Here is a 15,431-nt window from a genome sequence, read left to right as displayed (position 1 = left end):
TGTTAACTACCCTGGATTTTTTTAAAAAGTGTAAAAAAAATAAAACTTCTATATAGCAAACAGTTCCATGTTTTAAAAAAGAGTGAAAAAACAAGCCACAGAAATATTCCAAACTCAATGTCAGCATCTGCTTCTGGAGAGCCCAACCTGTGACATACTACTTATTTTATTTCAAAGTAAACAAAACAATATACGATATTATCTGTAGTAAATATTTATAGAATAAAATTCAGAATGGTAGTGGTGTGGGGGGTAGAAATAGACTTCAGAAGAAGTAGTTTTTGAACTTCAAAAGTATCTGTAATACTTTATTTCTTAAGCCAGTGGTGGGTGGGCTTCAGTATATATATATTATATGGTGGTACTTACTATACTTACCATTTTTTGTACCCATGGTGTTTAAAAAATAAATAAAAGATTATGAGAAATTAAACTGTCAGATTTATGATCTCTTGGAAATCAAAGAAAAATGAAAGTCATCATTTTGTATTTTAACACACAAGTATTAGATTTATAAATAAAACATCAATATCTGTAAGTTGAATTTGCAGGCTTGAATAAACTGAATATGAATTAAATCACAGTAATTATGAATATGTCATTCTGGCCCGGAGCCTCTTTTACACATTAAAAACTCACTGAAAAGGATTTCTCCTATTTACAAATGAAATATACCTCTATTTTCTCTAAAGCATGAGACCCACCAGTCCACTTATTGCAAAGCCATTAAGATGAGCTGAATTAATTAATTTCCCAAACTGAAAGATTCATATTTTATATATTAATCAAGCTTTTAAAGTTAGCCTTACATATACACTTTATCACTCCACAAATATTAAATGCATTTTTATGCCAGGAACTATTTTCAGATGATATGGATAAGCCGTGAACAAGAAACACAAAGTGCTCTTAAATCATTAGCATGATTTGTTTTTAAAGTATCTTCTTACATTACCAAAGTATCTAACTGCTAATGTTTGACTCAGGTAAAATATTTCTATTTAAGTAGTCAAGCTATTACAAATTAAATAGTACACTGGGGGTCAGGGGGGGGAATTCCCTCAAAGACTGCACAGAAAATTAAGGAGTTAATTCTGTTTCTGTTCAATGCGGTAATGGAATTTTTTCTTCCAGACTATTTGCACATGTCTATTTCACATAAAGCACCAGATTATAAATTTGGAATCAAAGGTTTCTGACCATAAAAGTTAACTACCCAAATCTTTAAACACATTTAAACCTGCATGAGGTCCAGGCAAGGAAAAATTCACAAACAGCAATATTTATTGAAGTAGTAACATAAATTATGAGCAACCACCTAGACACCTTAAAATAGAGCACAGTACTCCTAGTTTTCTGAAATTGTTGCTGTTCTTCTTACTATACTTACCACCAGTAACACTTTCCATTTTAAGGTTTTTGTAGTATTTTCTTTATTTTTTTAAAAGATTTTATTTATTTATCTGACAGAGAGAGACACAGTGAGAGAGGGAACACAAGCAGGGGGAGTGGGAGAGGGAGAAGCAGGCTTCCCGCGGAGCAGGGAGCCCGATGCGGGGCTTGATCACAGGACGCTGGGACCATGGCCTGAGCCAAAGGCAGACACTTAACAACTGAGCCACCCAGCGCCCCTGTAGTATTTTCTTTATTTTTAAAAAAGCTGGAGAACTCAGTCAAAGCCAAAATTGAAAATCACTTTAATTTTTCAAAAGCATGAGTGAATAAACTTTTTAACTTTGGAAGGTAGAAAGGATGTCATAGGAATTTGAGGTTGACATGCATATTTTGGTTACTTAATATTGATGAATGGCATGAAAAACTAAACATTTTAGTAAAACAACCCTTTGAGTAATTTAATATCTCCCAATAAACAATAAAAACCTAAACTGAGTTTTGTTATTTTTTCTTTTAATTGTTAAAATAGTCAGACTCATGGAATAATAATTTTGCATCTACACATTTCAATCCATATGCTAAATGTACTTATGTTTATTTTTTGGCTATTTTCATAGTTATTCATACAACGTACACTTATTGGGTGCCAATTATGCGCTGGGTACTTTTCTAGGCCCTGAAGTGAACAAATACAGACATGATTCCTGTCTTCATTTCACTTCTAGTCAAGTAGGGGAGAGAGACATTAATCAAATGATCACCAAGCCAATAAAGTAGTAGGACCGTCACAAGAGCTAAGAAAGATAGTTACATAGTGCTAGTCATAGTCCGTAGACAGGTGTTTGAGCTGGTCAGGGAAGGATCAGGGCAGGCTTCTTAGAGGAAGTGGCCCTTGAGCTGAGACCTGAAAGGCACTTGGAGTTAATCAGGTAAAGAGGGGAGGGGAGAGGACAGAGGGTTCTAAATGCATGTAGGGTTCTACGGCTGGAGCCCCGTATGAGGTTCTCAAAGACACAGGATCAGCAGTAGCCTGTGCCAGATGAGACCCAGAAGGTAGGTAAGGACCAGATCATACGGGCCTTGCCGGCCATATGAAGAGTTGGTCTTCCTCCTCACACGTGTGCATCTGCGAACACTCCTTCTGTCTGCAATGTGGAGAACAGATGAGAGAGGGAGCAGAGTGAAGAGAGCAGGAGACCAATTAGGAGCTAATGCCGACAGTATGAGTGAGGGATGGCAATGGGGGTGGTGTTGGTGGTGGAAATAAATACTTCGGAGGTGGAGTTGGCAGGACTTTGTGATGATGAGAAGATGATAAGAAATCTGAAATGGATTTGTCGTCAGGAGTGCTAATAATGAAATATAATTAACTATACAATTAGAGCCAACAATGAAATCATATTAAGTCTAATTAGTACACATAAATCTTAGGCTTAAAAGGCTAAATACTATCAGAGATGGCATTATTTCTGTAAAAATGACTTTGGCCACATAGTATCATTTGAGTTGGAAAGCTGCTTTTATTAAAGAAAATTTATCTTTATGACATTGACAAGCTTGTGTCCCTCTTCTCTAAATTTTCCATGTAAAACTAAAATCAGGCGTGCCTGGGTGGCTCAGTTGGCTAAGCATCTGACTCTTGGTTTTTGGCTCAGGGTGTGATCTCAGGGTTGTGGGATCGAGCCCTGCATTGGGCTGTGTGCTCAGCTCCGAGTCTGCTTAGGACTCTCTCTCCCTCTCCTTCCACTCCTCCCCACCTCTCTCTCAAATAAATAAATAAATAAATAAAATCTTTAAGGCTAAAATCAGTATCATTACATTTGTTTTTTTGTCAGTGATAGATTTTGAAAACATTGGGAACTTTAGGATTATATTTTTACTATTTGGCTTTGTGTGAAATTCCCCCATTTTAAACATAAACTCCTGATTTTATAAACTACTATAATTGAAATGTCACTAAATTAAACACAAATCCCATCAAACAAAGGCAAATGTATTCAATTGTTCTTATTCACCAATATACACAAAACTATAGAAACTTTACAACTGGACTTGTCTTTTAAACCCAGAAATTTTTCAATGCATTTGCAATAGCTCCTGTGTCATTCAGGACTATAAGCTTTAACATAATGTAATCTATTCTTCCTTTCCTGTTTGGGACTGAGTCAACTTGAATGGAAATTACTTGTATACTAGGGAGAGCAAGCAAATGTAATTATGAAAGCCAGCAACAGCAAGGCCAGGGCTTACCAGATTCCAGTCTCCATTAATTGTCATTAAGACCGTGTGCCAGGTAGGCTTTTCTTCTCCCATCAACCCCCTTTTTACTCCCCATCTTCCATCGTGGGAGGGGTCTTTAAAGTGGAGAAAAGAGGGGCGCCTGGGTGGCTCAGTCGTTAAGCGTCTGCCTTCGGCTCAGGTCATGATCCCTGGGTCCTGGGACCAAGTCCCACATCGGGCTCCCTGCTCAGCAGGAATCTGCTTCTCCTTCTCCCTCTGCCGCTCCCCCTGCTCGTGCTCTCTCTCTGAAATAAAATAAATAAAATCTTTTAAAAAAAAAGCTTTTTTTTTTTTTAAAAAAAAGAAGCAGAATGTAACAGCCCTCTGCATTGACATTATAAAGGTGATCAGTATCAACCAGGAAAGAGAAAAGAGTTGGTCTGGTGGATGTTTTCCCTTCTCGGAGGGGCCTACAATCCTCTTCCAAAGCACAGATGCTGCCCTGTCAGCCTTACTGAGGAGAACACCAAAGGGATCAATTGACTGGGATTGGGATAGGGTGAGAGCCTGGACAGAGAGAACAGACAGAAGGAACAGATTACCCAACGTTTCCCTGATGACCTTTCAGTGTGCGTGTTTGTGTATTTGTATTGGATTACATAAGACTTTTTTCTTTCCCATAAGGTATAGTATCTTCATACCCTTCCAGATGTTATAGGCTTAAGCAATGGTTTACACCTACTATTAACGCTGTAAATTACCTTGACTTTTTCCAAAACCCTAGATTTAGAATCTGACACTCCATTTTATAGTACCTAGGCTGATCTTTCTATCTTGATATCTTGTTTTATAATGCCTTGTATTATTATTATCTTTACTTCCAGAGTCACCCTAAAGATTCAGTACCCGAGAAAAAGTACAACACATGGTTTATTCTTTAATCAAACATGATGTTTGTTCTGTTCTACACTTAGTAACTCAAAACTTAGCATCCTAGGGAGTTCCTGGTATAAAAATATGAAGTAATACCAATCATTGGATGAAAGCAAGCTATAGAAGTGAACTAGACAGACCATGAAACTCTAGGGAGTTTGACACGTACAGACTCCTTGGGACAAAGCAACCCTAACCGCTGCTGATGCATAGGCTGTCAAGCTTCATGTCATTTGATCCTGTTGCCTCGGCCACAATTGATTAGACCCTGGAAATCCACATACACCAGCCAAGAAAGGCCTTTCATACTGGATTGAGACTAATCAGCTCAGCCAGTTCTTCTCTCACTGGGAACTTGTGCTCTGGATGCCCAGAGAGTTAAAGTAGACAGGAAACAGTAGAGAGAAGCTGTGTCATGAGTATGGTGGGGCCACCAAAGGAGGGGGCATTTGAAGCCCCCCAGACTGGATCCCAGTCTTGAGAGCTATCAAACACCAGGAGTTATCCCTAGGATAGCAGGGTCCTTCATGTCTTCCCCCCAACTCTGCCCCCAGCTTTATAGAGATAGAACACTGTGTAGGTTTAAGGTATACAACATAATGGTTTCATATGTATATATATGGCAAAATGATTACCATAATCAGGTTCGTTAGCACATCCTTCACCTCTCATAATCACCATTTTTTATTGTTGTTGTTATGGTGAGAACATTTAAGATCCACTCTCTTAGCAACTTTGAAGTATACAATACAGTTTTGTTAACTACAGTCACCATGTTATATATTAGATCCACAGAACTGTTCCTCATCACTGGAAGTTTGTACTCTTGGACCAACATCTTCCCATTTATCCTAAACCCACAGCCCCTGGGGCAACCATCCTACTCTCCATTTCTATGACTTCAGCGTTTTTAGATTCCATACATGAGATCATACAGTATTTGTGTTTCTCTGTCTGTTTTATTTCACTTAGCATAATGCCCTCAAGGTTCATCTATGGTTTCATAAGTGGCAGGATTTTCCTTCCCTTCTCATGGGTGAATAATATTTGTGTGTGTGTGTGTGTGTGTGTTTCTCACACATTTTCTTTACCCATTCATCCACTGATGAACTGATACAGTGATTTCATTTCTTTTGGATAAATATCCAGAAGTGGGACTGCTGGATCATATGGTTGTTATATTTTAATTTTTTGAGGTACCTCCATACTGTTATTCATAGTGGCTATAACACTTTACATTCCCACCAGCCAGTGCACAAGTGTCCCCTTTCTCATTGGAGAACTGGTCATGAAGAGTTCAAACTATAGTACAAAGCTATAGTAATCAAAACAGCATGGTACTGGCATTAAAAAACAGGCATATGGACCAATGGATTAGAATTGAGAGCCTAGAAATAAACCCATGCATATAAAGTCTACCCAGAAACAGCATCAGATTCCACAGGTTCAAGACTTAGTCCCACAAAACTGCTCCCCACTTCAAATGCCAATCACAAGTCCAGGTTGTCAGATGTGCTTCTGACCTACTGGCTACACATCAGAAGTTCCCATGACCCCCTCCTTGGGTTCAATCAATTTCCTATAGTGGCTCACAGAACTCAGGAAATCAGTTCACTCATTTGACTATCAGTTTATTATTTAAAGGATATAATCAATAGCCAGATGAAGAGGTACATAGGGTAAGGCCCCAAACAAAGGAGCTTCTCTGTCCCTGTGGAGTTTGGGGGCTGGCATGATGACATGAGTCAGTGCTCTGGTTTACTAACTTAGAAGCTCTCAAACCCCCTCCTTTTGAGTTTTTATGGAGGCTTCATTACTTAGGCATGATTGATTAAATCACTGACCACTGGTGATTGATTCAACCTCTAGTTCTTCTCCCCTCCCGGGAAATCAGGGGGTGGGACTGAAAATTCTAACCTTCTATTCATGGTTGGGTTCCCCTGGCAACCAGCCCTCGTCTATAGGTGCTTTCCAAAAGTCACCTCATTCACATAAACTCAAGTGGGGTTAAAAGAGGTTTGCTATGAATAGTAAGACACATTTACTGCTCTTTCACTTAGGAAATTCTATAGGTTTTGAGAACTCTGTGCCAGAAATGGGATGGAGACCAAATCACAATATCACAAGAACCTATACAAGATGAATTTTTACCGTTGTTTTCTGGAAGCAGTTATTTTAAAGACTGGGAACAAATCTCATTTGTAAAAGCTAATTTGCAAAATAGGCGTTTTGCTTTTAATTTTAAAAATTAAAATTTAGCACTCATTTAGGTTTTACAGAAATATAATAATATCTCAAAATAAATCACAGTGTTAAGCAAAGCATACAATTCTAAAGTATTATAAACTTCATGTGAAAGTGATAAAATTGTGTAACATGTTACTTTAATAGCAAAGCATGTGAAATTTATGCAGAGAGCCCATACAAAATAGTTATAGTAACATAGTAAATGATATAATTTAATCACATATCCATGTCATGTCCACAGATATTTATTTTGTTATCTGGAAATATGTTCTCTTTTCATTTTTTATTTTTGTTTGTTTTATTTTTTTTTAATTTTTTTATCGTTATGTTAATCCCCATACATTACATCATTAGTTTTAGATGTAGTGTTCCATGATTCATTGTTTGTGCATAACACCCAGTGCTCCATGCAGAATGTGCCCTCCTCAATACCCATCACCAGGCTAACCCATCCTCCCACCCCCCTCCCCTCTAGAACCTTCAGTTTGTTTTTCAGAGTCCATCGTCTCTCATGGTTCGTCTACCCCTCCGATTTCCCCCCCCTTCATTCTTCCCCTCCTGCTACCTTCTTCTTTTTTTTTTTCTTAACATGTATTGCATTATTTGTTTCAGAGGTACAGATCTGTGATTCAACAGTCTTGCACAAATCACAGCGCTTACCAGAGCACATACCCTCCCCAATGTCTATCATCCAGTCACCCCATCCCTCCCACCCCAACCCCCACTCCAGGAACCCTCAGTTTGTTTCCTGAGATTAAGAATTCCTCATATCAGTGAGGTCATATGATACATGTCTTTCAATTGACTTATTTCGCTCAGCATAATACCCTCCAGTTCCATCCACGTCGTTGCAAATGGCAAGATCTCATTCCTTTTGATGGCTGCATAATATTCTATTGTGTATGTATGCCACATCTTCTTTATCCATTCATCTGTCGATGGACATCTTGGCTCTTTCCACAGTTTGGCTATTGTGGACATTGCTGCTATAAATATCGGGGTGCACATACCCTTTCGGATCCCTACTTTTGTATCTTTGGGGTAAATACCCAGTAGTGCAATTGCTGGATCATAGGATAGCTCTATTTTCAACTTTTTGAGGAACCTCCATACTGTTTTCCAGAGTGGCTGCACCAGCTTGCATTCCCACCAACAGTGTAGGAGGGTTCCCCTTTCTCCGCATCCCCGCCAACATCTGTTCTCTTAAAAAATATTTGATCTTAAAAACTATTAACTCATGCACATTAACCCCTTTCTGATCACGGCTGATTATAATGTTTGTGCATAGAGGCTTTCACTATTACATCCTGTAAGAAACTATCTGATTGGGACACCTGGGTGACTCAGTTGGTTAAGTGTCTGCCTTTGGCTCAGGTCACGATCCCAAGCTCCTGGGATCTAGTCCCACATCGGACTCCTTGCTCAGCGGGGAGCCTGCTTCTCCCTCTGCCTGCCACTCCCCGTGCTTGTGCTCACGCAATCTCTCTGACAAATAAATAAATAAAATCTTAAAAAAAAGAAAGAAAGAAACCATCAGATTGTAACATCGAGAACTGAAGTTATTCTTCTACTCATACCTCTGTTCAGAGGACTCAAGAATGGGAGTCCTTTGAAAGGGGGGACACTGCCTCATTATCTGTCCCCAGCATTTAGGTTATCAGTAATAGATGCATATTTGGGAGCTCACAGGGGAAATAGCAGGGGCCAAAGCAAGGAGAGGATTGGCAGGTATGGTTAGGATATAATTCTGCAGGCAAATCATGGGAAAAAATGTTGCAAAGCTTAGTGTATGAAATATTAAAATACCAGGTTTTTTTGTTTGTTTTGTTTTTGTTTTAAGCAGACTCCACTTCCAGCATGGAGCCCAACATGGGGTTTGAACTCATGACCCTGAGCTCAAGACCCGAGCTGAAATCTGAAATCAAGAGTCGGCCGCTTAACTGACTGAGCCACCCAGGCACCCCAAAAATATGAGTTATTTTTTAAAGAGAGTCATAGATAACAATTGAAATTAATGAGCCATTGTTGATCACAGAACAGTATATCTTGAGGGTGGTACTCAGTAAGTATTTTTAAATGACTCGAATGACAGAATATTAGATAAAACAAAATAATCTGAATGGCCCCTTGGAATCGTGCCAGAAGGTCAACTTAGGTGGTCTGTGAGTACTTGCTTTTGGGTATAAGATGTGGGGTTTCTTTTTTTTTTTTAATTTAATTTTATTTTATTATGTTATGTTAGTCACCATACAATACATCATTAGTTTTTGATGTACTGATCCATGATTCATTGTTTTCGTATAACACCCAGTGCTCCATGCAGTACATGCCCTCTTTAATACCCATCACCAGGCTAACCCATCCCTCCACCCCCCCTCCCTCTAAAACCCTCAGTTTGTTTCTCGGAGTCCATAGTTTCTTCATGGTTCATCTCCCTCTCTGATTCCCCCCCCCTTCATTTTTCCCTTCCTTCTCCTAAGTCCTCCATGCTATTCCTTATGTTCCACAAATAAGTGAAACCATATGATAATTGACTTTCTCTGCTTGACTTATTTCAGTTAGCATAATCTCCTCTAGTCCCATCCATGTTGATGTAAAAGTTGGGTATTCATTCTCTCTGATGGCTGAGTAATATTCCATTGTATATATGGACCACATCTCCTTTATCCATTCATCTTTTGAAGGGCATCTAGGCTCTTTCCACAGTTTGGCTATTGTGGACATTGCTGCTATGAACATTGGGGTGCATATGGCCCTTCTTTCCACTACATCTGTGTCTTTGGGGTAAATACCCTGTAGTGCAATTGTTGGGTCATAGGGTAGCTTATTTTTAATTTTTTGAGGCACCTCCACACTGTTTTCCAAAGTGGCTATACCAACTTGCATTCCCACCAACACTGTAAGAGGGTCCCCCTTTCTCCACAACCTCTCCTTGTTGTTTCTTGCCTTGTCATTTTTTGCCATTCTAACTGGTGTAAGGTGGTATCTCAATGTAGTTTTGATTTGAATTTCCCTGATGGCTAATGATGATGAATATTTTTTCATGTGTCTGTTACTCATTTTATGTCTTCTTTTGAGAAGTGTCTGTTTTTGAGAAGTGTCTGTTTATGTCTTCTGCCCATTTTTTGACTTGATTGTTTGTTTTTTGGGTGTTGAGTTTGAGAAGTTCTTTATAGATCTTAGAAATCTGTGCTTTGTCTGTGGTGTCATTTGCAAATATCTTCTCCCATTCTGTGGGTTGCCTCTTTGTTTTGTTGACTGTTTCCTTTGCCGTGCAGAAGCTTTTTATCTTGATGAAGTCCCAAAAGTTCATTTTTGCTTTTGCTTCACTAGCCTTTGGAGATGTATCTTGAAAGAAGTTGCTGTGGCCAATGTCGAAGAGGTGACTGCCTATGTTCTCCTCTAGGATTTTGATGGATTCCTGTCTCACATTGAGGTCTTTCATCAATTTTGAGTTTATCTTTGTGTATGGTGTTAGAGAAGGGTTGAGTTTCATTCTTCTGTATATAGCTGTCCAATTTTCCCAGCACCATTTATTGAAGAGACTTTTTTCCATTGCATATTTTTTTCTGCTTTATCAAAGATTATTTCTCCATAGAGTTGAGGGTCCATATCTGGGCTCTCTATTCTGTTCTATTGGTCTATATGTCTGTTTTGGGTCAGTACCATGCTGTCTTGGTGATCACTGCTTTATAATATAGCTTGAAATCAGGCAACATGATGCCCCCAGGTTTGTTTTTCTTTTTCAAAATTTCCTTAGCGATTCAGAGTCTTTTCTGACCTAGTGGGATTTATCCCTGGTATGCAAGGGTGGTTCAACATTCACAAATCAATCAATGTGATAGAACACATTAATAAGAGGAGAGAGAAGAACCATATGGTCCTCTCAATTGATGCAGAAAAAGCATTTGACAAAATACAGCATCCTTTCCCGATTAAAACTCTTCAGAGTATAGAGATAGAGGGAAACATTCTTCAAGTTCATAAAAATCCATCTATGAAAAACCCACAGCAAATATCATCCTCAATGGGGAAAAGATGAGAGCCTTTCCCTTAAGATCAGGAATACGACAAGGATGCCCACTCTCACCACTACTGTTCAACATAGTACTAAAAGTCCTGGCAACAGCAATCACACAACAAAAAGAAATAAAAGGTATTCAAATTGGCAAAGACAAAGTCAAACTCTCTCTCTTCACAGATGACATGATACCTTATGTGGAAAATCCAAAAGACTCCACCCCCAAATTACTAGAACTCATACAGCAATTCAGTAATGTGGCAGGATACAAAATCAATGCACAGAAATCAGTTGCTTTCTTATACACTAACAGTGCAACTGTAGAAAGAGAAATTAGAGAAACAATTCCATTTACAATAGCACCAAAAACCATAAGATACCTCGGAATAAACCTAACTAAAGAGGTAAAGGACCTATACTCTAGGAACTACAGAACGCTCATGAAAGAAATTGAAGAAGACACAAAAAGATGGAAAAACATTCCATGCTCATGGATCAGAAGAATAAACATTGTTAAAATGTCTATGCTACCCAAAGCAATCTATACCTTCAACGCCATCCTGATCAAAATTCCAATCATTTTTCAAAGTGCTGGAACAATCCTAAAATTTGTATGGAATCAGAGATGTGGGGTTTCTTAAGCATACAATTTAATAGATATGAATGAAGAAACCAAAGTACTGCAAAGTCAGAAGATAATTCTCTGAGCATAGTTCAGCCTTCTTAGTACACTGCTGGGTGGAAGAACAGGACCAGGGCTCCACCTCTGTTGTTTGTGTTTCTAATGGATGCAATCCATTATTGTTCTCCTCTACGAAGCTTCTCTTGACCTGTCTGCCTTTTAGCTTTCTCCTTGGTGCCCCCATTACCCCTTATAGAATTCTATCATCATACCTGCAATTTTTTTTTCCAAGCGAAAATAGAATATCAATATCTTCTTGTATTTTACAAAGTCCTCATTTTAAATATGCACACAATCCACAAATAGCATTAAGAAGAAATCACAAATCCCCTGACATCCCACTGGTAGTCATTATTAACTAGACCTCTCTCCCACAACAGACAGGAGGTTTTTGAAAGCAGTGACCATTTGTCCTTAAATCTGTATCCAAGGTGCTTCTAACATTATAGTTGCCCAATTAGTGTTTAGTGATGGAATGAATGAGTGAATGATCAACTTTGCTAAACTCCAGATATGCAGAGAATAATTAGATCCATTGATTGCCCTCGAGGAACTTGTAGTCAGTGGGAGAAAAAACAATGAAATAAGTAAAATTCTGGGAAATAGGACCAGAGTGCTATGGGGTCAGCTCAGACATAGTGATCATTTCTGCCTGGCAGGGCAAAACAGACAGGACATTGAAGCTGGTTCTCTATGATGAATTGTGTTTTGCCAAATTAAAAACAAAGAAAATATCTGAGATGATGTTTAAGAGTGGATATGAAAAAAGACACAGAACTGTTATGAGCACAGCATGCTCCAGTCTGGTGTGGAGAGAATGTAGGGCTCCAGGGAAGGGGAATTGAACGGTAAGGCAATTAGCATTTGTGAAACACTTATGTGCCTGGTCCTAGGTACTTTGTTTCATTAACTCTCTGCAAGAATGCTGTGAGGTAGCAACGCAGCACTTGGAAGACAGTTACCAGGTATGGATGAGGAGGTGCTAGAGGGGGTAAGCCCATTTTGCAAAGGGCCTCGAAGGTTATTCAGTCAGGGTTAAATAAGATTTTATGTGGAGAAATGATATAATCAGTATCATTTTTCAGTTTATAACCACCTTAACAAGACATACTGTTTTTTCATCACCATTAGTGATCAAGTTCACAATTCCCCTCCCACAAATTGAGTCCCCAGTATCTCATATCTAGAAGCAGAGCTTAATGTTATTTATTATTTTTTTACAGATCAGAGATATCTTTGACAACACTGTGCCTATTTGCCTGGTTTCCAGACCTGTTTATAGGACACCCGATAAATACTTATTTTAACATTTCACTTTTTAAGCATCTTCTCACTTTTAGGCTCTTCTTTTATGAACTCCCCTCATTTTATCTGGGACCTGTTACTTGTGTTTCAAATTGAACGAGTCCAAATGCTATTTCTTTTCGATTATATTCATTCATCATCACAGGAATCTTACTCAAAGCCTTCATATTCCATAATTCTCTTTACAGTGCAGCTTTGATTCTACTTTTCTGTTGTTCTTTTGTCTCTGCATCCAAACACCACCCTGTGTCATCTATTACAGAGATTATTACGACTTATCCTCATCGGCGTGTTTAATTCTAACTGCATCTGTGAACTCATGGACCGCTAACCTTCATAATAAGAAATTTCTCTGCCTTACTGTTTGCTTTGCTTTCTTTCTTTTCTATGTTTTTGCTCCAAGCTGAAGATCTGCTTATCTTTGCAAGGCATCTGTCTTTATTGCTCATGTCTTCTATTTACTTACTGACTTATTATCTAACTCTCAGGAACAAACTGATTCTAATGGACTCACACTGCTCTTCTCTTCCTTGTAGGTTGCCACTAAGAGGATGTGAGATCACATTTTTTCATGCAATTATCAAATGAATAGACAAAAGGATATAAAACATCTGGACTTTGGCGAAAGCATTTGGTAGCATACGCATTAGAGAAATGGAAATGAATTCCTTTAGTTATTGATACCATGAAATGGATCTCAGATAGGACTGTAAACAACGGAGAGCTTAAAATCAAGCAGCATGTGGTTGAATGATTGTGGTTTAGATTAGCAGACCTGGTAGAGTTTAAGGTCAAACCCAGCTTTGTTTAACATGTCCGTAAATAATCTAGAAGACTTCGATTTTAAAAACCCTTTAATTAGGTGTTTAGGTGAATTCAAGCTGGGAGGTGTTACACATGATATAAGAAAGAACTAGCAAGAGATAGAATGATAAATGCTCCTTCCCCCATTCATCAGGAAAATAATAAAATGAGAGCTTAGTGTGAGAACAGTTTGAAGTTATTAAAAAGAAAAAAAACACATGTAAAGAAGAACAATGTTGCATGAGGCCACAGAGAGCAATCTGTAACACGGCATAGAAGCGACAATGGTCATTATTACATAGACTTCTCTTTAAAATAACTCTGATTTCTATCAAGGGTACATATAATTTGCTGACCTGATGATACAGAATCATGCATTTTTATATTTAATTTTATATTTATATATTTATTTATTTTATTTTAAAAATGTTTGCATTTCATATTTAATTTTTTGATCATTTTATTTTAAAAATTAACATATAGAAAAATTGATTTTGAGGGGAGTGAACAGTGTGGTGTGGGTTTTAACACATGTATAGATTCATGTAACCACCACCTCACTCAGGGGACAGAAGAGCTCCATCGTCCCTGAATACTTCCTTTTGCAACTCTCTTCCCACCCCAAACTTCCAGCAACTACTTAATGTCTCTGTTACTATACTTTTGCACCTTTTTGAAGGTGTGATACAAATGGAATTATATATAACTTTGTTGTTGTTCTTTGAGGCAGATATTTTTTATTGTGGTCAAAAACACATCACATAAAATGTACCATCTTAACCGTTTTAAAGTGTAGACTAAGTAGTATTAATTATGGCCACATTGTTGCAAAATGTATCTCTAGAACTTTTTCATCTTGCAAAACCGGAACTCTATACCCACTGAACAATTCTCCTTTTCCCCCTCCCCAAAGGCCCTGGAAATTATCATTCTACTTTCTGTTTCTAAGAGTTTAACTATTTTAGATTCCTGATATAAGTGGCATCATGTAGTATTTGTCCTTCTGTTACTGGCTCATTTCACTTACCGTAATGTCCTCAAAGTTCATCCATGCTGTAGCATTTGACAGGATTTCCTTCCTTTTTTAAGGCTGAATAATAAATATTCCATTGTATGTCTATACTACATTTTCTTTATCTATCTGTTGATAGACAGATTGCTTCCACTTCTTGGCTGTTGTGAATAATGTTGTAATGAACATGGGCATGCAAATATTTCTTAAAGATCCTGTTTCAATTCTTTTGTGTATATATCCAGAAGTGAGATTGCTATATTGTATGGTAATTCTATTTTTAACTTTTTTGATAAACCTCTATACTGTTTTCCATAATGGCTGCACCACTTTATATCCTCATGAACAGTGCACAAGAATTCCAGTTTCTCCTCATTCTCACCAACAATTGCTATTTGCTGTTTTGGTTTTTTTATATAATGGTCACCCTAATGAGCATAATGTGATCTCTCATTGTAGTTTTAATTTACATTTCCCTAATATTAGTAATGTTGAACATCTTTTCATATGCTTTTAGTCATTTGTGTATCTTCTTTGAGAAACATCTATTCAAGACCATTGTCCATTTTTAAATTAGGTTATTTGATCTTTTGTTGTTCAGTTGTAAGAGTTGTTTATATACTCTGGATATTAACCCTTTATCAGAAATACAGTTTGCAAACATTTTCTCCCATTCCATAAGTTGTCTTTTCATGCTGCCAATTGTTTCCTTTGCCGCGCACAAGTTTTTAGCTTTGAGGTTTTTTTTTTCTTTTGTTGCCATGTATGCTTTTGGTGTCATAACCAAGAAATCATTGCCAAATCCAATGTTA

The 15,431-nt window shown here is 37.9% G+C and overlaps 1 long non-coding RNA gene across 1 annotated transcript in view; it reads right to left on the bottom strand.

Moving 5' to 3' along the window:
• The window catches only part of LOC135364347 (uncharacterized), a 201,672-nt gene that overhangs the window by 25,955 nt on the left and 160,286 nt on the right, over nt 1–15,431 (bottom strand). Inside the window, exon 4 of the long non-coding RNA XR_010411223.1 lies at nt 3,646–3,920. This is a non-coding gene — a long non-coding RNA (uncharacterized LOC135364347). The remainder of the gene's footprint in view (nt 1–3,645; nt 3,921–15,431) is intronic.

The sequence above is a fragment of the Mirounga angustirostris genome, unplaced genomic scaffold (genome assembly GCF_029215605.1).
Source record: "Mirounga angustirostris isolate CCGP_5_RB_7025 unplaced genomic scaffold, mMirAng1.0.hap1 SCAF_5, whole genome shotgun sequence".
NCBI classification, from domain to species: Eukaryota; Metazoa; Chordata; class Mammalia; order Carnivora; family Phocidae; genus Mirounga; species Mirounga angustirostris.
This window is presented reverse-complemented; position numbering and strand designations above follow the sequence as displayed.